This window comes from Arctopsyche grandis, chromosome 12 (genome assembly GCF_051622035.1).
Source record: "Arctopsyche grandis isolate Sample6627 chromosome 12, ASM5162203v2, whole genome shotgun sequence".
In the NCBI taxonomy this organism is placed as follows: Eukaryota; Metazoa; Arthropoda; class Insecta; order Trichoptera; family Hydropsychidae; genus Arctopsyche; species Arctopsyche grandis.
The window spans coordinates 14,753,791-14,780,948 of record NC_135366.1 but is presented as its reverse complement, the minus strand read 5'-3'; the positions used below and the strand labels follow the sequence as shown (position 1 = coordinate 14,780,948).

Sequence of the window (27,158 nt, the reverse complement as noted above, 5' to 3'; positions counted from 1 at the left end):
TTGGCAAACTCTGATAGGAAACGATCAACCTGGAGTCACAAATATCCAGGTCTGACCAGCACCACTACAAATATACTCAGAAAAATTATTTTCAATCGAGGTCAGCTCGTGGGATCGAACCCGGCGCCTCTCGACGCTAAGCAGTAGCTTAACGACCGAGCTATGCTGCTGGCTGTATATATATGCTGGCTGTATATATAAATTGTCAAAAGTCAATTGGTTGATATTTATTTATTTTATTGTATGTACATATCTAATTTCGAGTGTTAAAAATAAAAAAATATTCTGATTAACAAAAAATGCAAATATAATATGTTTTTTTTTATATTATATTCAAAAATTAATTCTATGAACTTAAAAAGAACTGATATATCCTTAAATACTCAGTATTTAATTTCCATAGTTCATTACCATTACAAAATAAAATAAAGTTATATTCCGCGGTCATATTATCAATATTAGCCCATGATGCACTTGTATGGAATAATTCATCCAATAGGTACTAATCATTTAAAACTCGAATAATCCAGAACAAGTCCCTAAAAGTAATTTATAGCACGCCCATGTATACTAAACAAAAAAATACAGACGCGAAATAACATTCTTTTAGTCGTAGAAATTACTAACAAATTGACGTAGATTCTATGACATAATCAACAATAACCATACCAATACACTTGTGGAGAGTCTCGTTGATGAGAAAATATGTCTATACCCTTCATGTATTTTTTTATTATATAAAAAACGGAAATAAACAGCATTACAACATATTAAAAATAATAACAACAATGAAAAAAAATAAAAACAAAGAAGAAAAGCATTGAATAATGGTACATATGTAGTTATGGAATACATGTATTAACATATGTATGTATGTATATGTATATATGTACTTACTATTTTATTTCTTAATTCTAATTAAAGAATATTTTAGTGCCAAGTGTTTCCGTTAAAAATGGGGCCAGTGAAAAAGTCAGAGTAGGTTAAAAAGATAATAAAGCGAACTCTTACGCGAAGTTTATGAGTATATGCTCTCGTAATATGATACAAATGAATCACCGGCTTAATTGTTCACTTTATTAATCTTTTATTCTACTCTGGCCTTAAATAATATTTTAAATTAACATGTTATGCTAATCGTTGAGTTTGATGTCCATGATATTGCAAATTATTATTTTTTAAATGTATATAATGTACATATATTTATTTTGATACATTTTTTATACAATTATTTCGAAGACGAATATCCGATATGGAATTCCACACGATTATAGAAAAATGGGAGCTGTGGAAGAATTCTCAACTAAGAAATTGTACTTATGAAGATGGTTACTAACTCCTGGCTTTGAGAAACGGGCACAGAGACGTAAAGGGCACTTTTAGTCCGTGCCGAAAGAAACACAGCTCGAGAAGAATAAACAACATCAAAGTTGAAGAAAACCCCGTTTCAGACATAATCGTCGAAAATGAAAGTTGGCCGTCGTCGCGCGGCTGGGAAAATGCGTTATTTCTACCACACCAGGGCAAGACAGAGAAGGAGAGAGCAAAGGAGAGGAGGAGGAGAAGGAGGAAGAAAGCCAAGAGGTAGGCCCCCGATTTTCACGCACCTGACGGACCCCAAAATAATGAGGCGAGGTCGGGAGAGAACGAGGTGAGGTGGCACACTGGAAAATCAAGGTTGTTAAGTCAATACCGGCGAAAACAGGATATTGGCAAAGTTTTCGCGAGCTAGGTGGTCGACTATATGTAGGTGGTCGGGGGGGTGGGAGGTGGCGAGGGCGAGAGTGGGCTACGCAAATGAACCACTATTGCGGATTTGAGCCAGCCGCGACGCGATAGGGAGGATAAGCAAATTAGCACAGAAATAGACCTCAACACACAAAGGTCGATGAAGCAATTTAAAATAAGTATTATTTGTAAATCCAAAGGTACCATAAATTCTTAAAAATTATACTAGCAAATTATATGGGATTTTCATGCATAATTTATACATAAGTGGCATATTGCTCGTCTATGTGCATACATACATATGTATGTATTATTTATAAATATTATTATTTATGTAGAAATTTTTGAAGAGAAAATGTTCATCAGCAAAAAATATATACATATGCGTATTTAATCAAATTTAAAAATCCATAAACACACTGCAGTGTGTATAGCATTAATTCAACAATTATTAAAAGTTCATTAAAAAAGACATTTGGTTAATATGTACTTAATGTATACCGAAAATTCGGGGAAATATTGAATTCAAGAATACTAATGTGGGATTCTAGGTATTAAGAGGGCTGTACACCTAAAATCTTAAATTTGTTTCCGTTCCTTTCTTCGATATATGTATATATATATATATATATATATATATATATATATATATATTGAGTGAATGCGACAATATATATCAATATATACATATATTGAGTGAATGCGACAGTTGCGCTTCCACCAGATAATACGTATTATAAATCGACAAAATCGAGGTTTCGTATTCTCCTATTTTCTCCTCCAAAACTGGACCAATTTTTAAAAAAATTTCATCATCAGTATGAGAAAGATATTTTATGTGCAACTATTGGCGTATTTTTTTTTAAATCGACCGTTAAATAAGCAAGCTGGACTCTTTTTGTGGGTGTAAAAAAGAGGCGATTTTATAGATGTTTGGCGGCTCCTAGCTCCTATAAAAAATAATTAATCAAAAAAATAAAATGATAGATGCACCCCAATGGTGGATTTCCATAGCATATTAAAAAATAATTTCTCTGTAGCCATAATTGAAGAAGGGATAAGTATAGTACGTTTGTATGGACAAGGCGCTGGTGTCCAGCCCTCTTAAGGATATTTGATAGGAGACAAGTGAAACGCAGCTTATACAAGAACAAGTAGTTTATTCCTTCTAGACACTATCTATAAATTATTAGTATATAGATATGTACCTATACCATATTCAGGTATGTAATTTCAGGTATCCGGACATGTACCCCCTGGACATATACCCCGCGGTCACATACCCCCGGTCAAAAACCCCCTGGTCATTAACCTCCCGTGCAAAAAACCCCCCATGCAAATAACCCCCACCATGAATAAAAAATATTTAAAAATTGTAATAAATAATTAATAATTTAAAAGTAATAAATAAGAATAAATTAAGTGTGGTAGAGCATATTTAATTTCAATTTATATACAATATTTAATTTCAAATTATTGTTGTAAATAGAATAAATTTCAATTTAAAAGACTTTCAGTCAGATTGCGAAATTAAAGTATGTTTCTTTCATCTCAGCCAAAACATCTATCGGAAAATGATAGAAAATGGGATGCAACGACGTTACCAAGAAGATTCCGATTTTGCACTGAAATTACGAATGATACCAGCTCTCGCATTTGTTCCAATAGATGAAGTTGTCGGTGCTTTTGAAGCATTATCTGAATTTTTACCTCGAGAACTTTTACCAGTCGCAGATTATTTCTAAGATTTTTACATTGGAAGACCACAACGTCGTGGACGACGGCAACCAACTTATTCCATCAAAATATGGAATATGTTTTCGAGATGCCACGATGAATTACCAAGAACAAATGATGATGTTAAAGGATGACACAGAAGTTTCCAGTCAAATTTCGAATGCTACCATCCCATAATTTGGAAATGTATTGGATTTCTTCCATATTGATAATGGATACTGACTTTTTGTTAAAGACACTGTCAATTTTTATAAAATATTTTTATCCTTGGCAGGGGTTTTTGCAGGTTAATGACCAGGGGGTTTCTGACCGAGTGTATATGTCCGGGGGGTATGTGTCCAGGGGGTAAGTGTCCTAGAACCGTAATTTCATTCGTCAGTAGCGTGAAACACTTTGACATACAAATAAACAATATCGAATTAGTACACCAGTAATCATAATAAATGGTCAATTATATACAATTATTGGTAGTTAAGTAAATTATATTTAATAGTCAGTACTTAAATTAATTGATCACTTTATTTTGAAATTGCGAAGTTTGATATGTGAAGTTCCAATGTACTATAAACACAATGGAATGTATTTAAATATTAACTGACAATTTAGTAGCTCTTCTATAACAATATTATACATATATGTACATATATTAATTACAGTTCAAGTGTACATTTCGTCCGTTTATGAACATACTAGTTTGTTCATATACGAATTAATCTAGCCAGTTATAATGTATGTACATACAATATTAATACAATATTCATTGACACGGTTCCAACAAATTGGCAACCTTACCCATTTTCTCGCTAAATCTCGAGTTTTCAGCAATTTCGAATTTCGCTGAATTGTATAATAGCTACAAATTTGACCATAGATGTCTCTGTGGATATTAATTGATATGGATTTATGTACTCTGTATAATACTAACGATATTTGTATCAAATTTATAATGTCTCTGGCCAGGAAGGCGCATTGAGGCTACCTGTTAGGCCTTCCTAGTATAAATTAAAGATAAAATAACAAATTAACTAGCTAATGCATAAACTATTAGGCATATGTACATATGCAATATTTCTAATATAAACGGAAACGGGAATTATAACAATGTTGCATTGTGGTTTCTATAATATTTTCCTTTTAAATACTTGGCGTTTTGATAGCTAAAAGTCTCATACAACATCTGTAGAGTTTATTTGAAGATAGCTTTTAACTGTTATTACTTAAAACAAAACTAATAGTTAGTGTTTGAACAAACTAGTATGTTCATAAACGAAACGGAGTGAACACTTGGACATATATACAAACATATACAGATAAAAATGTGAAATCTATAAAAAATGGACAATAGAATTACTTAACACTCGGGTATTTTCAAGTCAAAAAGAAACCACATATTTTATTTGAAAACTTAAACTATATATTTTTCCACGTAAAAATAAACCGTATATACTTCGATATAGGCAAACTTAAAAGCGTTGTGCACAACAACATAAAGTGTAATAATAAATTTATTACTAAACTTAACTTCGGCAACTCGAAAGTCGGTAATCCATCATAATTGGGCTACCGAGCTTGCAACACTTGCCGCTTCAAACTCCCGCAAATTTTCCCCATTTTCATGCAAATTTTACAGCGAAAGTGATTCAATGAAAAAAAAACCACCAAATTCTGTATAAACATCGCAGAAATAGTTTTCGCTAAATTGGCTAAGTATTTTCTAGAAATTAAATTCGAAAGCGACGAAAAATTGATAGCGCTCAAATCCAAAAGTCAAATACCACTCGAGAAATAATGAAAATTTAATTGAAATTAATACAAAGCACGATATTTTATACAAATGATTCAAATTTTGGGCACGATAGCATAAATTCTAATCTATTATGTATGTATGTATGTAGTTAAAGCAAACTACAACACAGCACCCACTAATTATGTCAGTTAGATGGATCGTATCGTCGAATTGAGTCAATTTACTTTAAATCCAATAATTATACGCTCACAGTGAAAGAAGCTCGAGGTTCGCTTTGTTCTGTGTAAATATTTTGAATGTAACAAAGAAATTGTGAGTCGTGTGAAAGTGGTGCAATAAATCAAGGGCCCGATTGCGATCTTAATTTTAACGCAACCGCAAATGAGAAGTTATTTTCACATTTTCCACTATTTTGGCGAGAAGGGGGCCGACCTCGCTTAAAAATATGTATGCGAGCATTTATAAAAAGACCAGCTCGTTTCAGCGTTCTAAGGCTACATTTATGTATATACGTGACGTCATAACACCGTAGGTTTATTATTTCGCGTCTGGAATCTGGTCTAGATAAACGAATATCATATTCGGTGTTATTAGGCGAGTCCCACGTCTATCCAGGGGCGTGCACGCCAGGAGCCGGATGGGAGAAATGGAACAGATGTGTGTGAAGGATTCGTCTCGAGATGGGTTGGGAATATTTCTGGCGAGGGGCCCGAGAGCGTTGTGCAAATAAACTCGGCGAAATTCACTATGGCGCTACGGTGTTTCCTTTGCGGCCGGATCAAAGGCTCCAGGCTCTTCGAATGGAGTTCTAGTGATGGCGGCACGAAAAGAGCTGGAGGTTTTTCCTCCGGAAAATGGCCGAGAAATGAGACTATGCGAGTCAGTAGTGAGTGATTCCATTTTAACGCATATACTGCACGCGCAATAAGAAAATTGGGAAATTATAATATTAGATGGAAATGTATCTGCTCATATTTATCTACGTATATATAATAAACAACAAATTTCTCATTACTAACGCGGTCAATTTGGATTTAGAACTCTAATTTTTCCGTTGTAAACTATATAGCCATTAAATTATACGTAAAAGCATAGCTCGGTGATTAGTGAGTGTGCGATATTGCTAACTCGGTGAGCGTGAGCTGAGATGACCCCGATTGAAAAGTGATTATTCGGAAGTATTTCTGTAGTACTGCTGGTCAGACTTGGATATATTTAGGATTGGGTGGGAAAGTATTACGTTGATTTGAATGTTATCTGAATAATAAAAGACAGAATGTAAAAATTAATGAAAGAGTTTCTAAAAATTTGATTATTCCATATGGAGTACCACAGGGTTCTCAATTAGGACCTCTGTTGTTTATTTTATATGTTAATGATTTGGTGAATATATTTGCGGATGATACGTTAGTTTATATTGTAGGTGATGATGTGCAAGTCATGAGTTATATTTTATGTAGGGAATTAAAGTATGTAAGTGATTGGTTGTGCGAGATAAAACTGATAGTAAACTTAAGTGAGACTAAGATGATTTGGATGAATAATAAAATTGTTGTGAGTGATGTGATTATTGATAGGAGAGTGGTAGAAGTAGTAGATAATATTAAGCATTTAGGCATTTATTTGGATTGTTAATTTAGTTTTAAGGTGCACGCAGATTATATTATTAAAAAAATGGCGAAAAAAGTTGGTGTACTTTGTAGGTTAAGAAATTTATTAAGTATAAAAAGTAAAATATTGATATACATATGTATAATTGTATTGTACGGCCTCATACTGTATACTGCGCTACAGTGCTCAATCTATTCAGTGGTTTGTGAATTGATAAACTGCAGAAAGTGCAGAATAGAGCAATGTGTGCAATTTTGAATGTGAGGAAACGTAAGAATGTAAGAAGTATGTTAGATGAATTGAAATGGTTGGATATTAGAAATAGTCTTAAATTAAGCACTTTAAAATGTATATATAAGCTAGATAAGAATCTATTACCCAAATATTTTAATAATCATATACAAAACTAGAAATAGGAATAAATTAATTATAGGTAGAGTTAAGAAATCAAGAACTGCAGGAGGTGTTCTTCACAGAGGTGCTCAAATATATAACGCCCTTCCTGAGAGCAATATAAGTGCTAATAACATTGGTGCTTCCTTGAAGGGTGTTAGTAAATACATCTGTGTTAGATGATGTAATTATATAAGTTAACAAATGCAATGTTTGGCATTATAATATTATGTAATGGTTACTAATTATAGTTTTGTTAATTATTTTATATTATAGTTTTAATTTTAGTTGTTACTTTTTTCATATATTCGTTAGCAATTTGCTATAAATAAATAAATAGAAATGTGACTCCAAGTCGATCATTTACTATCAGATTTGGCCAATCTGATTTCATTGCTCAAACGGTTCTTCACCAAATTGGCAAAACCATCCTACCCACTATGTTACCACTATTTGCATATGATGTAAAATGTATAATTTATAAATGTATATATTAACTGTTTGCATTATTTGCAGCTTGTTTGATTTTTTTCTAGAAAGTTATAAAAATCACCACAGCACTGTGTACTCTGTATGTACATATGCATAACTGAAAACAAATAACTACATAACATAAAACGTCCTGTCTGTTATGAAGATCAAAATATTAAATTATATCATATTTTGTCAATGGTAATCGTATGTAAGAAACAATGTTTATAAGGGTGCAGACACAGAGTTTTTTTAGGTAGTTTTGTTACTGCAAAAAACGATTATGAGCATTTATAAAAATTGTAAATAAGTTTTTGAGCTGTTTTTTCCTATTATGCTGTAAACTAACATTAAAATAATATAATTTTATAATTACTAACAAAAAAAATATAGTAAATTAGAAAATGATCAGTAGATCAGTAGCTATTAAAATAGATATAATATGCATTGAGAATATAATTTAATAATAATAAAAAAAGCATTTCAAAATCAGATAATACCTAATTTGGTGTGAAGTCAATAACTAAAGCTGTCATAAAATGACAATCATTTGATATGCCAAGGTTAATACAATAAATAGTAAGCAGTAAAATATCACATTACAAATCAAACGCAAAAGTGTCGACACAAATTTGCAGCCGCACAGAATATCCATACAGTTTGAGCATCGAATTTTGAGATGGCATTTCGGATAAATTCCCAGTTTAATTAGTCGACGAATTGTTAAGCCTATGCGGACGGTACGGACGCGATAAAACAAAAAAGGGCAACCGGAGGTTTCGTCGAGTCCCGCAGGAAGTATCTCCTCGAAGAATCCAATCTAAGTGATTAAACACAAAAGTTTTCCGGGAATTAAAACTTTTATCCGATTCGGCGCCGATACTTTCCCTGCCGCGGAAACTTTTGCACCGTTCCACGTGCCTTCGACCTGTGTGCCGGATAAACGGATTGATTAAACGTAACGACGTTATGTCTATCCGAAAACCACCTTCAATTGATTGACTGAGGATTTGGAATTTGCATTGCGTCGACCATTCCGGCTAATTCGCGAATTAATTGCATCGGAACTAATACCTTGTGTAAACGCGGTAGATAAACGGACAATTAGGAATACTAACTGATTCAAATTCACATACGTGATATTACAAGAAAATAATTTAAACTAATTTAAGTATGTTATGATCTTTAGTTATTTGATTATCAAATCGCAATCGAGTCAATTGGAATTGAGAGCAATAATACGCCGAATCGAATTAACGGTGGCTCAATAACAACGGCACACCATATCGTTATTATTATCGTTATTCATACTGTAGATATATTTTAATAAGCACCAAATACATGTTTAATTTCATCGCAGCGAGTCCGATGTCCAGTCCAGTTTATAAATATACATCAAAATAGATAATACAGAGACAGAGATATGAAGATCTACAATATATGTATAGTCGATTTTGAATATATGCTAAATTATGTATAGTCTCGGACCGGTAAACAGGATTTTGCCGATTCGGCTTTCGATTCGTCGGCGTTGAAACTTTGTTGTGTAAAATCCAATCGGTGACCTGAATTTGGCGGAATTCGATAAATTCGCGATTCGGAGTCTTTTATTCGGATGCTGAGTTTTAAGTTGTCGACTTGCCACTTTTCGAGAATTGGCGGGTTTCTAAATCGATCGGAGTTGTCTGCTTTTGACCTTTTCTTGACAGTTTTTAAACAATGTCTAAAATCTCAAAATTTAAATAATAATAAACATTGATCACTACAAATTTTGGATAGCTTTTACTCTTCAACTGTGGGTAAGGATACAAAATATTCGTCAAATTAATTATTCGAATATTTATGTAGAAAGTACTCTTTCAGTTGCGGTCGATGTAGGCTTAATAGTTAATAAAGAATTATACAATATATAAAATGTCTCACATATTTTTTTTAAATGGTCGAAATCTTAGAACATACTTTTTGTTTTGTTCATTATGTCTTCGCAAATTGGGTCTTTGTTTCCGAAAAATCAATTAAATTATAACAAATAATAATCGAATAAAAATAATCGAGTATCAGAAAAAAAGGCCGAATATATTTGAATATTGAATATTCGAATATTCGATTGGAATCCCTAACTGTGGGTATATATTATTATGTATATGTTACAGTGATTTAATAATATGACATATCGTGTCAGGGATTTTATATTCCGAATACTCTTTTCTTTTTCTAAACTATGACAACTTGATTAAATCATTCAATATCCCCAGGTCAAATTTTCATCAAAGACTACAAATTTAAACAAATTTAAAAAATTTCATCAAAGACTACATTAAGTGAATTCAAGCTAAAAATTTAAATTCTGCTTCAGTGTTAGAACGAAACAAAAATTATTCAGCTGAATTTCGAGTGTATCTAATTATCGTCAACTCAATTAAATGCACATATTACCATAAACGCGACAAAGCAAAAATGTGTAAAATTAAAAATTCGAACAACTCCACCTCCCCGACACACCCCACTTTTGACACCACCCCCCGGATCCTGCGAAGAAAATAATTTTTATTCTACAGCGTCGCATACAAACTGCTCATTAAAATTTTCATAAATTGTTTTATCTTTCATACTCAGTTTAGCGTTTAATTTATTTCGTGGAGGTGCTCAGAGGGAGGAGGGCAAGCCCTCCGAGCCCTCGCACTCTTCCGAACTGAAAACCTCGCAACGGCCACCCATTGTTATGCAAATATCGTCACTCTTTTTATTTTCAATTCGTACATACGCATTGTATGGGGGTGGGAAGTGGGAGAAAAGAGGATGGTAGGACTCAGAGGAGGGTGAGGAGTGAGTTCATTTAAAAGTTTCTAGCAGCCGCGAGCGGAAAATTTGTTAACGACCCACACCCTCCTCCTACTCCGGGTGCTCGAAGTCCTCCCACAGGACCCCTGGATCGTAACGTTAGCGGCGAAATTTGACCGGCGTATTGGCGACATAAAGTGGCTCAATTACGAAAGAGACTCCATACGTTCCGGTCATAAAGTTTTGGGACCGTGAACTTGGCCTTAACGATCGAACCTTAGCATGAGAGAGCAAGAGCATTTTATTTGCGTAAGCGAGCGCTACAGGTTAAAACAGCTAATCCTCTTTTGCTCATTATATGGAGGAATACATAAGTAAATCCTTGGTAAAAAAACTACCATATATGTATATAATTGAAAACTTTGTCGCTAAATCCATTATAAAAGTAAACCAAAAAAATAACCTACATATTATACATACATAGTTACTATAAAAATAATACATATGCACATAATACCCCCATTATCTTCATTTTCTAAAGGATTAAAATGGATAGATTGAACAGATGGGTAGGATTTTTCTATGAAATTATCATGTATATTAAATATGGAATAATAACATTACATCTATTTTTGACAATTTTTTTTACTGTACGTACACACGTACAATGATATGTACATATGTGTGTATTTGTGCATACAAACTATGTAATCTCTTACGGATTATTTTCTATGCACACGTCTTGACACACATATGAATAGATTATTTTCCACTTCTGTGAAGTAAAACAGATTTACTCAAAGAAATAGTAAATGTGATCGAATAATTTATACTTGACATTATGTCAAGGTATCTTTATTAAAATAAAACAGAAAGAGACATAAATTTGATAAGATAAAATAAAATTTCGAAGGTCCACATTTAAATATTACTTAATTTATATAAACGAGCTAAAATATAACTTTTTTCTAAGAAACACTGATCATTGAAATGATTACTAAATTACCTACATATGTACATACATATGTATGTATGTATGTAGAGCTGTAGAAAGGAAACTTAATTCTAAGATAGCATGACCAAATTTCACGGAAAACAACTTTTACGTGCGTCTATTTTGACAATAGTATTTGATACGGAGATTTTTAAATTACATAGATTTAAAAGATCGTAAATATTTGTAAGATCAAAATTTTTATTTTAACATTTTGATTTTCTTTTATAAAACTATTTTTAAGTTTAATATACATATTATGTTTTATTGATAGTAAGACTTAAAATTTTAAAACGAGTACAAATAACATATGAAATCAAAACCAACTTGTATTTTATGGCTGATCTATGGTATGGTGTGTTTTCGGTGATACTTTATTCTTCGTTTGACAGTGATCGATAACGGTGTTTTGCATATTTGAAGAAATGTAGGAGAAACTCGTAGAAATAATAAGATCGTCAAATAAACAATAACATGAGGATACACCCATCACAGCTGGAATCTATCTAGGCAAACTATGCTGTACGATCCAGTGCGTTTGCGCCCTTATAAAGACATAAACAATTCCACTTCGATAATTACATATATTAAAAAACTGCAGCACTCGAAATTCCTACATATCTTATCCATCTCATAAATACAATAAATATATTTGCCAAATATAAAAATCCAAAATAAATAAGTATGTATGTACATTAAGCCGGAGTGAAAAATGATTTTCATCGACGGCTCTAGTGACAAAAAATCGTCGTATAAAGGGAACGTTAAATAAAAAAAGTCATCGATTTTAATTAAACAATGTTCTGAGCCTCCAACCTATCGATCTATACGAAAATTTCGAAAAAGTGGGTTTTTTCATAAATGTCTTTTTATAAAATAGTTTCGATTTTTAAAGTATATTTTTTAAATAAACAATTAAAAGTTTTAAATAAACAATTAAAACTATTTCAGATTAAATGAGTAGTTTTTGATTAGTTTCGGCTGATTAATAAGAATCCAAAGTTACCGTTTCGCCGAAAATCCCCATACAAAGCGCACCGCGCTTCTTATCGGTGTTTTGATGAAGTTTTGTGATCATACGAAAATTCGAACTCGAGATTTTCACTGATTTGAACTCAGAATCGATCACTGATCATGTTTTGTTATAATGATCTAGAAAGAGGTGTATGTCTGTGTATTTTGAGGATTTTTTGAACACCGTTAGTCATATCGAAATGAAACTTAGTATCGGTTACTGAAATTCTTATCGATACAACGTAATTTTTTTTTAATTTTTAAAGTTGACCGGAAATGGTACCTCCCCTTATAGTTGTCCTCTTTTTTTCATGTTCCCTGAGATTATTTTAAAACTAAGTCATTGAGAGCTTCCTTGACTATCTCCTTTCAATTTGAATACAAAAAATTCCGAAGTTAATGACCTATTTTGATGTAATTCATGACATTTAACTCAAATTGTATGAACTTGTAATTGGAAACTATTTTGATGCTGTATAAATATGTATAAAACATACATATAAAGCATATCACACACATTATGTGTGCACTTTCAGTCGACCAGTTATTCTATGTAGATATGACTCACCGCATACCACTTCAGAATCGTGGGATTGACCCGTCTTTTTGGCATCGGATCCGTAATACGTGTGCAGTAGGAAAATTCGATATACATTTTTGCCGTGTGTGTGTACAAGTGCGCAGTTGACAATTAAACGATGCGTGAAATAAAGTGCGTCGTTAGCGAGCGGATGCTGAGTGACGGATGGCTTTGCTTTCCGGCGCGACCGTTACGTTATGTAAAGCTTCGTTTACACGGCACGCTCTCCAGCCACCCGCTTCTGAATCCGATTATATTAAACAATGAGACCTTATTAAAAAATGTATTCAAAATTGTCGGAGTTCCCCTGTGAATATGTAAAGTTTTCGCCCGTTTTATTAAAAATTTCCTCGACAGCTTCCCCGGTCGGGAAAATTAAAAGTGTTTTTTCGACGGTGAATGAAATTGTTATCCCGTCTGAAGTGGAGTCGAAATTTAGTTACCGCACCCGGTTATTCATATGTTTAATTAAAAAATAAAAGTTTCCCTTAAATCAACGGCAAAAAATTCGTCCACGCTATAAATTAATCCGTACAAAAAATCACGAAATAATTAGAGACACGTATTTTGGGCATCTATTTTTATCAATTTTATCATTTTCATTTTGCATTTTAGCGTTTTAGGGCATCAAAAATGTTTAAATTTTAACGTCTATTTAGCATCTTTTTTATGAAAAGTTTAATTTTAAATAATAAACAATTTCGATGAATTTTAATAAAATTTATATATATTCATATGTATATAATACATACATATATACAATTTAAAGACACAACAAATAAAAAATAATGGAAAAATTCAAAATTGTTTTGTAATTAAAATAACAAAGAAAAAAACATGAATATTAAAAACAAAGACAAAAAACATGAATATAAAAATACAAAGACAAAAAATATGAATATAAAAATATAATACCAATTAAAAATTAATTAAAACTCAACATGGAGCATATTTCTACAGATTATTTTTTGAGATTCGTACGACGATCGGTAACAATTATATTTTATTTACTAAAATACATTTCAGCATCTACACTATTGACGGGACACAAAATATGTAGATTTTAGAGCTGCACAACCAAACTCTTCATATTTAATTTTTGTTGCCATCAATTATAGCAATATATCCGGCGTGGATTCACTTTTGATAATCTCTATTAATTGTCTAAAAAAGTGCTGATATCCTTCCAAAAACATTGAGCCTCTGTTAACACATTAAACAATGGCAGGTTTGTAAAAAACAAAACTGTTTCTTTAACATTAATATTAGATTTTGTACCTGCCACAGATGGATTGAATAGTTTACTCAATGTTTGGAGGAATAGATTTCTCTCATTTAGTCTTGAATGCGATTTTAGTTTTAAGACGCTTTTTTGAGTAGCCTTTTGATACACAGCTCCAACTGTCTTCTTTTGTTTACAGTAAGTAGTAAACAAAAGCATTTGCTTGGTTTCGACAGGAAAAATACCGTCTGTGGTAAACTGTAAGCTCTGTTTTATCCCCTCAATTTCTTAAAATTATGGAGGATGAACGAATGAGACGACTGGCATGTTAATGCACGTGTTTATTATATGACAGCTGAAGACAGAGTGAGTAGCAGCTCTCCGAACCCAGCCGGGTTGGTCCCCACTCGCAGGAAGGCAACCAAACTCGACCATGTCGTATAAGCGAGCCGCCACATCACTCCCCCCCCAGCATCAGCGATACCAAAATTACAAAGAAACAAATTTTACAAAAGAAAAAAATTATTGTTACACAAAGAGAAAAAATTATTACGTGGGGAGAAAAAAAATTGTTGACGTGGGTCATCCGCTGTGTACATAGGTGTACCGCCCTGAATGGTCGGTAGATTCGAGGGCGGTGACGTCGCGAGCAGGACGGTGGCTGGTCCGATGGTCGCGCGATGCGATGCTGCGGCGGCGCCGCTCTTCCGAGGCTGATGTCGGTTGGTGGGGCGGCGGGGGCGGCAGGGGCATCGATGTGGTTGATGATACTCCGAGCTGGACTGTGAGTCGTTGTGGCTCGTGGAGGTGTTGTAGCGCTACCGCCCGTCTCGGCGTGACGACGCTCGTAGGGACGGACGGGGCCTTGATGATGATGATGATGATGATGGTGCTGAGGTGGTGTATGTCTTGTGGTGCTGGATGACCGTTCTATGTGTAGTGGATCGCGCATGACTCCACATCCAGCTGTCAAGATCGTCGTCTCATTCGCTCCCCCATTTTTTTAAGCACCTGTCATCGACGTTGTGGCTGGACGTCGGTAGGTAGGTAGGTAGGTAGGTAGCCGTGTCTGCTCGTTTATTGTCACCCGCGGGCCGCGACGCGCTCTGTTGATGGCGATGGGGGCGCAACGGGTAGCTTCCCCGCCTGGCTCGGCGAGGCAGGGATGAGCGGCATGTTGAAATTGATCGAGGCTGCGTGGCTCGATGTCGGGGGTCACCAGTATGGAGGATGAACGAATGAGACGATTGGCATGTTAATGCACGTGTTTATTATATGACAGCTGAAGACAGAGTGAGTAGCAGCTCTCTGAACCCAGCCGGGTTGGTCCCCACTCGCAGGAAGGCAACCAAACTCGACCATGTCGTATAAGCGAGCCGCCACATCACTCCCCCCCCAGCATCAGCGATACCAAAATTACAAAGAAACAAATTTTACAAAAGAAAAAAATTATTGTTACACAAAGAGAAAAAATTATTACGTGGGGAGAAAAAAAATTGTTGACGTGGGTCATCCGCTGTGTACATAGGTGTACCGCCCTGAATGGTCGGTAGATTCGAGGGCGGTGACGTCGCGAGCAGGACGGTGGCTGGTCCGATGGTCGCGCGATGCGATGCTGCGGCGGCGCCGCTCTTCCGAGGCTGATGTCGGTTGGTGGGGCGGCGGGGGCGGCAGGGGCATCGATGTGGTTGATGATACTCCGAGCTGGACTGTGAGTCGTTGTGGCTCGTGGAGGTGTTGTAGCGCTACCGCCCGTCTCGGCGTGACGACGCTCGTGGGGACGGACGGGGCCTTGATGATGATGATGATGATGATGGTGCTGAGGTGGTGTATGTCTTGTGGTGCTGGATGACCGTTCTATGTGTAGTGGATCGCGCATGACTCCACATCCAGCTGTCAAGATCGTCGTCTCATTCGCTCCCCCATTTTTTTAAGCACCTGTCATCGACGTTGTGGCTGGACGTCGGTAGGTAGGTAGGTAGGTAGGTAGCCGTGTCTGCTCGTTTATTGTCACCCGCGGGCCGCGACGCGCTCTGTTGATGGCGATGGGGGCGCAACGGGTAGCTTCCCCGCCTGGCTCGGCGAGGCAGGGATGAGCGGCATGTTGAAATTGATCGAGGCTGCGTGGCTCGATGTCGGGGGTCACCAGTATGGAGGATGAACGAATGAGACGATTGGCATGTTAATGCACGTGTTTATTATATGACAGCTGAAGACAGAGTGAGTAGCAGCTCTCCGAACCCAGCCGGGTTGGTCCCCACTCGCAGGAAGGCAACCAAACTCGACCATGTCGTATAAGCGAGCCGCCACAAAATAATAAATGGGCAAAGCGTTAGGAAGACCCTTCTAAATTGTCTATTAATTTTATAGATTTAATGCAAATTTCACTTTTGTTAGTTATTTTAGCATCTATTCGCATATTTTACGAATTTAGTATCTATTAGCATCTGTTCCGAGTTTTACCATCTATTTAGCATTTATGGCAAAATTCCCAAAAATACGTGTCTCTAATTATAGTGTATAAAATTATACCATCCAAGTATTATTTTTTGATAAAATGTGCTCAATTTTATCATTTACAATAAATGGATGATTCCTATAAATGTTTGTCATTAATTTTGATAAAGATGTTGATCTGTTGATCAACTCAGGATACAATATAATGATTTGTAGCTCTAAAATCAAAAGAAAACTGCAGTTTTTCTATTCAAGTGCATATATAATATGTATAATATTTTAAATTAATATATGTGGTATCCCAAAATATATGGGACGCTTAAGAGGGCTGTACACCCGAAACCTTAATTTTGTTACCGTTCCTTTCTTCGATATATATATTAAGTGTATGTATATATTGAGTGAATGCGACAATATACATATATCAATATATATATATATATATATATTGAGTGAATGCGACAGTTGCGCTTCAACCAGATAAAACGTATTTTAAATTGACAAAATCGAGTTTCGTATTCTCCTATTTTCTTCTCCAAAACTGGACCAATTTTTAAAAAAAATCATCATCGGTATGAGAAAGATACTTTCTGTGCATCTATTGGCGTATTTTTTTTTAAACCGACCGTTAAATAAGCACGCTGGACTCGTTTCGTGGGTGTAAAAAAGAGGCGATTTTATAGATGTTTGGCGGCTCCTAGCTCCTATAAAAAATAATTAATCAAAAAAATAAAACGACAGATGCACCCCAATGGTGAATATTCATAGCATACTAAAAAATAATTTTTCTAGTGCCATAATTGAGGAAGGGAGAAGTATAGTACGTTTGTATGGACAAGACGCTGCTGTCCAGCCCTCTTAAAATACACACATAACCAAATGTCCGCGTTCGATAGATGCTTTTCACCCAAAAAATGGTTCACTATTGTGAATTTCTTAGAAAAGCCATGTGTTTTTACTCTATTGATTTGAAGACTAATGGAGGGGTCTATTGTTATATGAAAAGCTTCCATCAACCGCCTAAGACTAATTATATAATGTTTTGAGCGATGCCACATAGCCAAGCGTTGATTGGAATATATGTACATACATGTGAGTATGTACATACATACGATGCATGTTCATATGTTGACATAATTCTTGCTCGATTTCGAGATTTTTTTTTAAATTGTGTTTGTTCTGTCTTAACTTTCGATATTTTTAGATTGATAATAACTATTTTACGATCGACCTGGAGTCATATATACATATGTACATACTAAGGTCCGACCAATGAGACTCGAACCCGTGACCACTCTGTTCTAGAGCCCTATATGCTAACCACTATGTAGTCCATGCTTGTAAAGTAAAGATTATAAATAAGTATTGTAAGTATTATTCAAAGAAAATTATAATAATTGATTAACAATTATAGAGACAGCTATGGACAAAGTTTTACATTATTTTAAATATCAAAAAAAATTGAGATACCCAAATTCTATGAGAAGTAAAACAGGATTGCGAATTTGTTGGAACCGTCTCCAATGAAATCAGATAAATTGACAAACTCTGAAAGAAAACGATCGACCTTGGTCCACATATCCAAGGTCCAGCCAGCAGCAAAGCCAGGAATAGAACCCCTGACCACAAAATTATAAGCATTACACGCTAACCATTGATGCTGCTACCTAAAATGTTCAAATGACTCTGACTCTTATTTAAAAATAGCAAATTTCAAACGTGTTTACTGCAAGGATGATAATTTTCTGACAAATGTCTCCGAAAGGTACTAAAATGAATTATAAAAAAAATACAATCTCTTTTTATGTCCGCAATGTGCAAAATTCATAAAAGTGCTATATTATATTTATTTGAAATAAAGTACGTACGAACATATTGTTTCGATAAAAACATTTTCAGCGGTCTAATACACCCTGTTCCATAGACCGCACGACAACACACGCCAGCCCGCTTATGTGCGTATATGCATAAATCCCTTGACTGAAAATAATAAAAATATTTATGACACAGTTTTATTGCACGCAATATTAAAAGGCATGTGTGCGTATGACGTACAATTTTGCTCAATCTGTCCGCAAGTCGCAACCGTTGTGCCAGATATTATTCACTCTTTACGCTCTGCTTTTACGGCCTAAAACGTAAATCGCCATTTTTATTTTGGACATATAAAATATACGTGGAAGTTCGACAAAATGCCATCGGTGCCTTATTAGTGCCAAAACGACCAGTTCGATTTGATCGATGTCTAACATAATGTATCTAAAGTATCTAAAACCCAATATTACAAAGGACATTAAATGGAAAACTGCTTAATTTGAGAGAAGCATCATAGCTGATCGACCAAGGGGTTTTGTTAAGTTTATCATCATGTAAATCATCAAATTAATTTTTAACAGTGGTTTGATTACTTGAAGATTTGAAAGATGGAATATCTTGTATGTTATAAAGATGATTATTATCTTTATAAACATTTTTTATTTTATTTTTATACACATTATTTTATTTTAACAAAGCATCATAGAGAGATCTGTTCATAAATTACACTGAGCAACAAAATAAAATACCAGAGCGGAGACTAGCCAATCTTTGCTAAGTTTGACCCACTGAATTCGAATATGATATTGATTTTTGTTGGTGGGTGATCGTTTACGAGATATGAGCGTTAAAAAAAATCCGCGATTTTTACAGTTTTTTGGCTTTTGCGGTCTTTAACTCAAAATTTAGGATTGTTACGCTCAAAGTGAGTATTGGAATCAATAGTCAGATATTTTTCCTATTAGTTGTTATATTTCATTGCTGTATATATATATATATATATATATATATATATATATATATATATATATATATATATATATATATATATATATATATATATATATATATATATATATATACATATATGAAACTGCAATAAAACTCTTAAAAAATTATGTTCAATTTTTAAATCAAGTATTGCTTTGTAAAATTGAAACATACACACATTGTATGTATTATAAATTCAAGTAATCCTTTTATATTATATATAAAATATAATTTCAAAGATTTTTTAATGTAAATTTGAACCAAGCTTTGTATTTAAATTGAATTGAGATAAAAGCAATGCTTTATCTATTGATATTTTTTGTGTAAAGTAAAATTAATAAAAAAATCGTCTTCAAATTTTGTAACACAATAGTGTTTAACAGTTGAATAAATTCTCCTTATGAAAAGTAAAGACAATGTTGCTTTTGTTGTCTTCTTTTCAATTCTGAATAAATATATTTTTTAAATGTATTAAATTGAAAAATGATTATTCGGGTTCAACTGATATATGTATGTATGTACTTGTAAAATAATGAACGTTAATAAAAGTACGACTTATTTTTTATATAATGTAAATAACAAACAAAAATTTTAATCGATCGATTTTATAACCATATTGTACGAATGTATAATATTATACATACGTACATACATATGTATGTATATGTATATCTCTACATTGAAATATATTGTTAATGTGCGTTTTGGTTCGCCTCCTTTATTTTTTTTTTGTATTTTTCTTTCGTTTCGCGCTTTCTCGTACGGCATAGAAATCTGGGGCTAAGCCATTTCATAATCCATTCAAAGCACCTGGTGCTCTCCCGAAGAACACAACTCGAGAATGTGTTCAGCGTGCGAAAGAAAATGGCACCGCACAGCTGCCGAGCCTCAGCTATGATGAATAAACTTCTTTGTTTTCATCATAGACCACCCGTCATGAAACGACCGGTTCAAATGTGACGACAGTCAACGGCTTGTTAATTATGTAACAACGGTAAAAATTCGCAAGACGCAATAATACATATAGAAAGCATCAAAAAGCCTTTAAAAGTGATATATGATAAGCTACCTTTGAATTATGATTCATTGTAGAATCTTATTGAAACCAAACTCTTACTAAAGACTAAACGATCCACATTGATGCATTCATCAGTATGGATTAGTAGTCGTAATTGTAAGCAGGCTTTTGAGCTTTTATTCCTATCATGCAAATCGTATACTTACATTTAAATAACATTTTTAATGATCAACAAAATAATATGCTAAATAACTTCATTTATATGAATTTAAATTTTTACCATGTAGCCAATTCGGATTGCCCCAAAGCCACACCAATGGTTTTAAGCTTTCATTTTTATAGATTATAAATTTGAAATTCTATTCAAATAGTGGTGACAAGTAGTAAGTAGGTTGGTGGCAAATTTTGGGGAAGAACTGTTTCAACAATCAAATCAGATAAATTGGCAAACTCTGATAGGAAACGATCGACTTAGAGTCACAAATATCTAATTTTGACAAACAGCATTGCATAAATACTCCGAATAAATTATTTTCTACCAAGGTCAAACCAGGGCTCGAACCCGGGATCTCTCGGTGGTTCACAATAACGCAATCACTGAGCTATCTTCCTGGCTTAATATTGATCACTGGATCATTAGCTGTTAGAAAAGACCAAAAATGTACATATTGTGAACATGATTTATGAACAATGAAAAGCATTTAAAATAGTAAAAGCTTTAGGTCATCGAATTTAGAGTCTTCAAATTCAAATTAATCAAACCAAAATAGACGCCATATTCTTTAGTGTTAGAAAGCATAAGCCAAGTTCAGATCTGAAAATCCCCTCTGGAGAAAGTTTGTAATGGCAGTCAGTAATAAAATATTTAGGAGTGACGTTCGATAAAAGAATGAGATGGGCACCTCACATTGAGGGAGCGAAATGCAAGGCGATGCGGGGTATATCCTCAATATACCCAACATTTAATCGCCATAGTTCTTTAACAACTCAAAATAAAATAAAATTATATCGCGCGCTCATATTACCATTAATAACCCATACATTATTAACCTAACCTGTATGCAATAACGCTTCGAATATTAAACTTTCCAAGCTCCAAGTAATACAAAATAAATCCCTAAAAATAATTTATAATACACCCATATTTCTAAGCCCGCTTTAAAGGTCACGGAATTTGACCCTTAAAGCCCTCAACATAAGGCCACCACCCCCCCGACGAATACAGTCCAAGAGACCCTTTCGTCGGAGAACGAGACGGTTGTTCATGAATATCGCACAAGAACAACCGCACATCACTGTTCTAATAAAAAAAACCACACTGTACATAACCAAGTACAAAATTAACAACAACGCATGAACACATAAAGCGCGCATGCGGTAGGAAACAAAACCTGAGATGTGCCATCTCAGAAATACACCCATATATACTAACTTGAAAAAAAAGCATGCCATAAATAAAATTCCTTTTGTTACAGACATTACTAACAAACTAACCAGTATATTTTATGACATAATCATTAATAACAATACTAACACACTTGTGAAGAGTCTCGGTGACAATATCATTACCATAAATCATAATACCTAGCAAATATTAGCGCACATTAAAGTGTATTTGAAAGTGACACTGAAAGTGTATTTGCACTTGTAGAGTTATAATGTACTAGTTTATTTTTATTCGAATATGAATTACCTGAAACGCCAGTTGGAATGTATTACAACTGAAAACACACTTCGACTGTAACATATTTGTACACATGTATTTTCGTTGTTCTTGCAGTAATATACATATGTACATACACACATAATGTGTTTAAATATGTATGTATGTACATAATTGAAATTTAATTTTAGACTTTTCAAATTAAATCGATGTCTCGAATTCGATGTAACAATATTCCATATATTATATGTAGTAGTATACATGCATTGAGATACTACTACATCTAATGTATAATTTCAAAAGAGATTTTGTACGTAACTATGTATATAATATGTAAGTATCTTTGGTTGGGAACTTCGTAAATAAAACAATGTTTCTATGACGACAATTTAATTAGTTGAATATTATATTTTTTTCGATTCTAATAAATTTATTAAAAAAAACCAATGAATATTTACAATTAGATTCACCATGTTTACGCTGTTTATATTAAAAATACTAAGCGAAGCCGGGTAAAACAACTAGTATACTATATGTAGTAGTATCTCAATGCATGGAAGCTTTTTGTTAAATTGAATGCGGGTTACATGTTACTCTAAAATTTTTTAAGTGTTTTCTAATGCAACTTAAACAGATTAACATTAATTATTCGTGCAAAAATCTTGAATTGCGTTTTATTTTATTGCATTTATCATAAATATTTCAATTAATAAAATTATTATCAAATGCTACTTGGTAGAGGTAATTGTATAATATTAGTTGCTAATTAATTGTTGTTAATTAATTATTGATATAACATGATAATATCATGTAATAACAATAATTAATTATGTACGCTTTTGTGATTGTTTTGCTTGAGTTTATATATTATAGTTTAGGCTCGCAAACAGTGAATACATATGTTAAAAAACATTGTATAATAATGTATCTGAACATATTAGTTAGCTACTAGAAAAAAATAAAAATAAAATTTCTAACTGAATGAGCCTGAAAATTCATTCGTTTCAATTTAATTTATAAATGACTTTTTTATTTAACTGGCAGTGTTTAACCAGCCGACTGTGAACTAAACTGAGTGCGACGAAAAAGGCAGAAAAAACTGTATATAAAAAGTTTGGACACCCCTGACCTCGAGCTAGTGCCGTGAGTTCCCCAGCAGCGGAAAAATGTACGGGAAAAACTTTTCGACGAATAAAAGTAAATTTAAACCGACCAGGGGGAAAACTATATTCCAATTCGCCCCTGGCACGTTTACACGGCGTTTCGCGTTTCCCTTTGCGGCGTCTCTAATCTTATCATTGCTTATACATATTATATTACATTGTATATACACACATATATTTAAATCCTTATCCGTGAATATCCCTCGTCACGTATTGAATTAATTAAATTTTGACACACTTTGTTGTTTTCGACACAAGTAAAACGACTCAAGTAATAAGATAGAAATGTAGATTTACGCAAATACTATGTAAATGTTACCATATTGTAAACAAGATTATCTACAACTTATCGTGGTTGTAAGGTTATAAATTTAAAACTCAATTGTCATAATCAAGAAGAATGTTTGTGCGTTTATAGAAAACAATATTCTGCGCCTACTATTCATATGTAGCAGTATCTCGTTGAATCGTTAATGCTAACCACATAAAGGTTCCCGGGTTCGAGCCTTGGGTTAATCTCGATTGAAAAGATTTTATTCCGAGTATTTTTGCAGTGCTACTGGTCAGACTTTTATTATTTATTCTAATGTGCAAATGATTATTCCTAAGTTGCAAAGTTATTTTTTTAAATGCACCGTTAAATCGTACCCATTTTTAAATACATATATGTTTGTATGTAGTTAATGTAATAGACATGTCTGGTAGTAAATAAGAAGAATTAAAGATACGTATGAAATTAGGATGGAGTGCATTTGAAAGAATGAATGTTGTTTTTAAATCAAAAATGCCACTCTGCCTGAAGGAAAAGATCTTCTATCAATGCGTTTTGCCAGTGATGACGTTTGGATGTGAAACTTGGACATTGAAAGCCAAGATGCTACACAAAGTCCAATGCACTCAAAGAAGTATGGAACGCTGTTTCCTCGACATAACGAGAAAATACAGGAGGCGGAATATGTGGGTGAGAAGTATGACAAGGGTAGTGGACATAATAGATAGGGAAAAGAGTTAACAAGCTTTGATCTATGGTAAAAAAATTCAATGAAAGAAATTATTTAAAAAATACATTTTTACAATAAACCATTTTGTCCCATGATGTTTGGAAAAAACCCCTTAATAATAATATTTGTAATTACGATTTACTGACGCGAAAGTAAAGCTATCCTCCCGCCTTCAACGTATCACGCAGTTAGTGTGAGAATAATCGCGCCGCGCCTACTTCGCACTACTACAGAAACGGGAACGGGAATTTCACGCGTTACTGTGGCATTGCAACGCATGCCAGCTAGTATTACATACAAATATGTATTACCAAAATAAAAAATGTTTTTTGCCAGTCTGAGAATTTCATTAAAATTTTATATGGTCCTGTTGAATGTGTGGCACTCTAGCAATGCAGTTTTAAGAGCTAGTCTTTCGCAAAAGTGCATTTGTAATATTATAAAACTGGTGAACGTATGTACATATTATGTGTTATGGTAGGTAACGTAAAATGCGAACGAGCAGAGACCGTGACTTATGGCAGTTAGGGCTCTGCAGAGGATTTTATTTATTGATGGAAACAACGAGGAAATAGCTCGAGCTGGTCAGGGGTATTTACCAACAAATTTACCCATATATCAAGGGGTTGCGATCTAGCCGTTTATGGCGCGAGTTTTATGCGCGAAAACGACCAACTCAACCCATTAACTGCCGGTACGCGTTTTCTTTCAGAGGAACAATCCGTATCGCCGGTACAATACATTTCAATTCGACTATTTTCTCGATACAAATGTCGGACGATTTATATTTACGATGGCTCGTCGCGGGACTGCCTAAACCTCTCTCCTACCCCTAGTTTCAAATTATAGAGCCTCCCCGTACAGCATTCGAATGGCTTAAATACCACTTTCGACTTTTCGACGTTTGTTTACGGGTAGCCCGACGATAAAACTGTTCGAGGAGGGATTTCCGAAGTGTGGGTGCGGGGTGTGATTAAAAAGGTGGTGTTTGCCGATAAGGAAACCATTTCTTTCAATAAATACCACTTGGCCTTTGTTGTCATCTCGCCCTTTTGGCTCGTGAATGGGTTGTAATTTAAACGTAACGAGCGCTTAAGAACGACGCTAATTATGCGAAGTAACAAAAAACGATTAACATACTAATTTATCGTTTATCGTCAAAATTAAAATATTAGCTCAATAATTGGAACACGAAATGAAAGAAATTAAAAACGGATGTAATATAGTTACTTTTCAATAAATATATACATACATATGTGCATTAAAATTTTTAATTGAACCTGATTATTTTGACATAAAATTTATATTTAACTACATAGCTGAACCCGGCACGCGTTGCAATGCCACACTAACGCATGCAATTCCTGTTCCCGTTCCCATTTATCGGAAAAATGCCGGCAGCGAATACATATGAAATTATTCAATTGTTTGTTTATTTTACCCTAACAACGCAGGTGGCGAGGCGAACACATTTGAAAATAATGCGTTGCAATGCCACTCATTCCTGTTTTCCCGTTTCCGTTCCCGTTTTTGGGCGATTTTTTTACAGAAACCATCGTGGGTATACACACAATAACTTATGTAAGTTTCATCAAAGTTGGTTGAATGATATAGGAACGCGTAAGTAACAGACAGACAGACAAACAAACATTGATTTTATATACCTAAGTATATACCTATAGTATGTATGTACATATATAGATTATAATTTTTCTTCTTTGAGAAAGCAAATTAAATCAATTATAAATTTATTTACTGCAATGATTTCTGTTTAAAATTTTGTACTACATACATATGTAACATATGTACATATATTTTTTTTTATACATTCAATAGATAATAACAAATAATAAAACTACTGATTTTTTATTACTGCCGATACGGAAAATAGTGCAATCCCCATCGTCCACATAAATAAAATACATATACATATACATATAGATAATAAATATAATATATGTATATACTTTATTCATTATCCATATGAATATATTATATAATACATTGAATAATAACTATAATTATAATAATAATAATTCAGTAATTAATTTAATATATATTTTAGTCGGTGGAATAGTTCCATCCACCGAATATACAGCGAAGAGCATAAATGAGAAGACGCGGTAGCAAGAAGGCAATTGAACTATGTATAAAAAAACTCGACAGTGTAGGGAGGCTGCTCTCAAATTGAGAATGGTCTCAAAGTAAGGCACGTGCCCCTTTTCAAACATCTGTGACACGTTGCAACCTCTTGGTTGCCTGAAGAGATCACGGTAGTTGTTATTGTATTGTTGTTCTCTTCTCTTCTCGTTGTCTCCCGCTTGTGTCTCGTCCATACTTCTCCAGTATAGAATGTTTAAATAAGGATTTTGTTGAAGTGTATTTTTATACACACATTTCATTTTGCCATAAGTCCCATGACAGGTTGTCCTAAAGCAACACCTACATATATTCAAACTTGTACACAAATACAAAACACATTCTACTATTATGTACATATTACATATGTATGAAGATATATAGATTTGTGAGAAACGGTGGGGTGGATGCCGATTTTATTGGATCCGTCACAATATTTCACTTAAATGGCAAACTCTAACAGGAGATGGTCGACCTGGATAGACATCTAGATTTTGCCAGCTACAAAAATTAATTGAGTAACTAATCGATTCCGGCCAGGATTTTAACCCTTGAACTTTCCACTGGTAAAAAATGGCTTAAACTGTGCTAGATTAATGTAATTTCAATTTAAACTTAACTTAGAATACCTATT

General features: G+C 34.0%; 1 protein-coding gene and 1 long non-coding RNA gene across 2 annotated transcripts in view; one reads left to right on the top strand and one right to left on the bottom strand.

Annotated features, from left to right (window-relative positions):
• The window catches only part of LOC143920355 (uncharacterized), a 371,671-nt gene that overhangs the window by 138,402 nt on the left and 206,111 nt on the right, over positions 1-27,158 (bottom strand). The gene's annotated exons all lie outside the window — the stretch shown is intronic.
• LOC143920351 (seminal metalloprotease 1-like) overlaps positions 14,903-27,158 on the top strand; it is a 386,340-nt gene continuing 374,084 nt past the window's right edge. The window contains exon 1 of the mRNA XM_077443209.1: positions 14,903-15,062. The gene's annotated coding sequence lies outside the window, so the exon portion shown is untranslated. The remainder of the gene's footprint in view (positions 15,063-27,158) is intronic.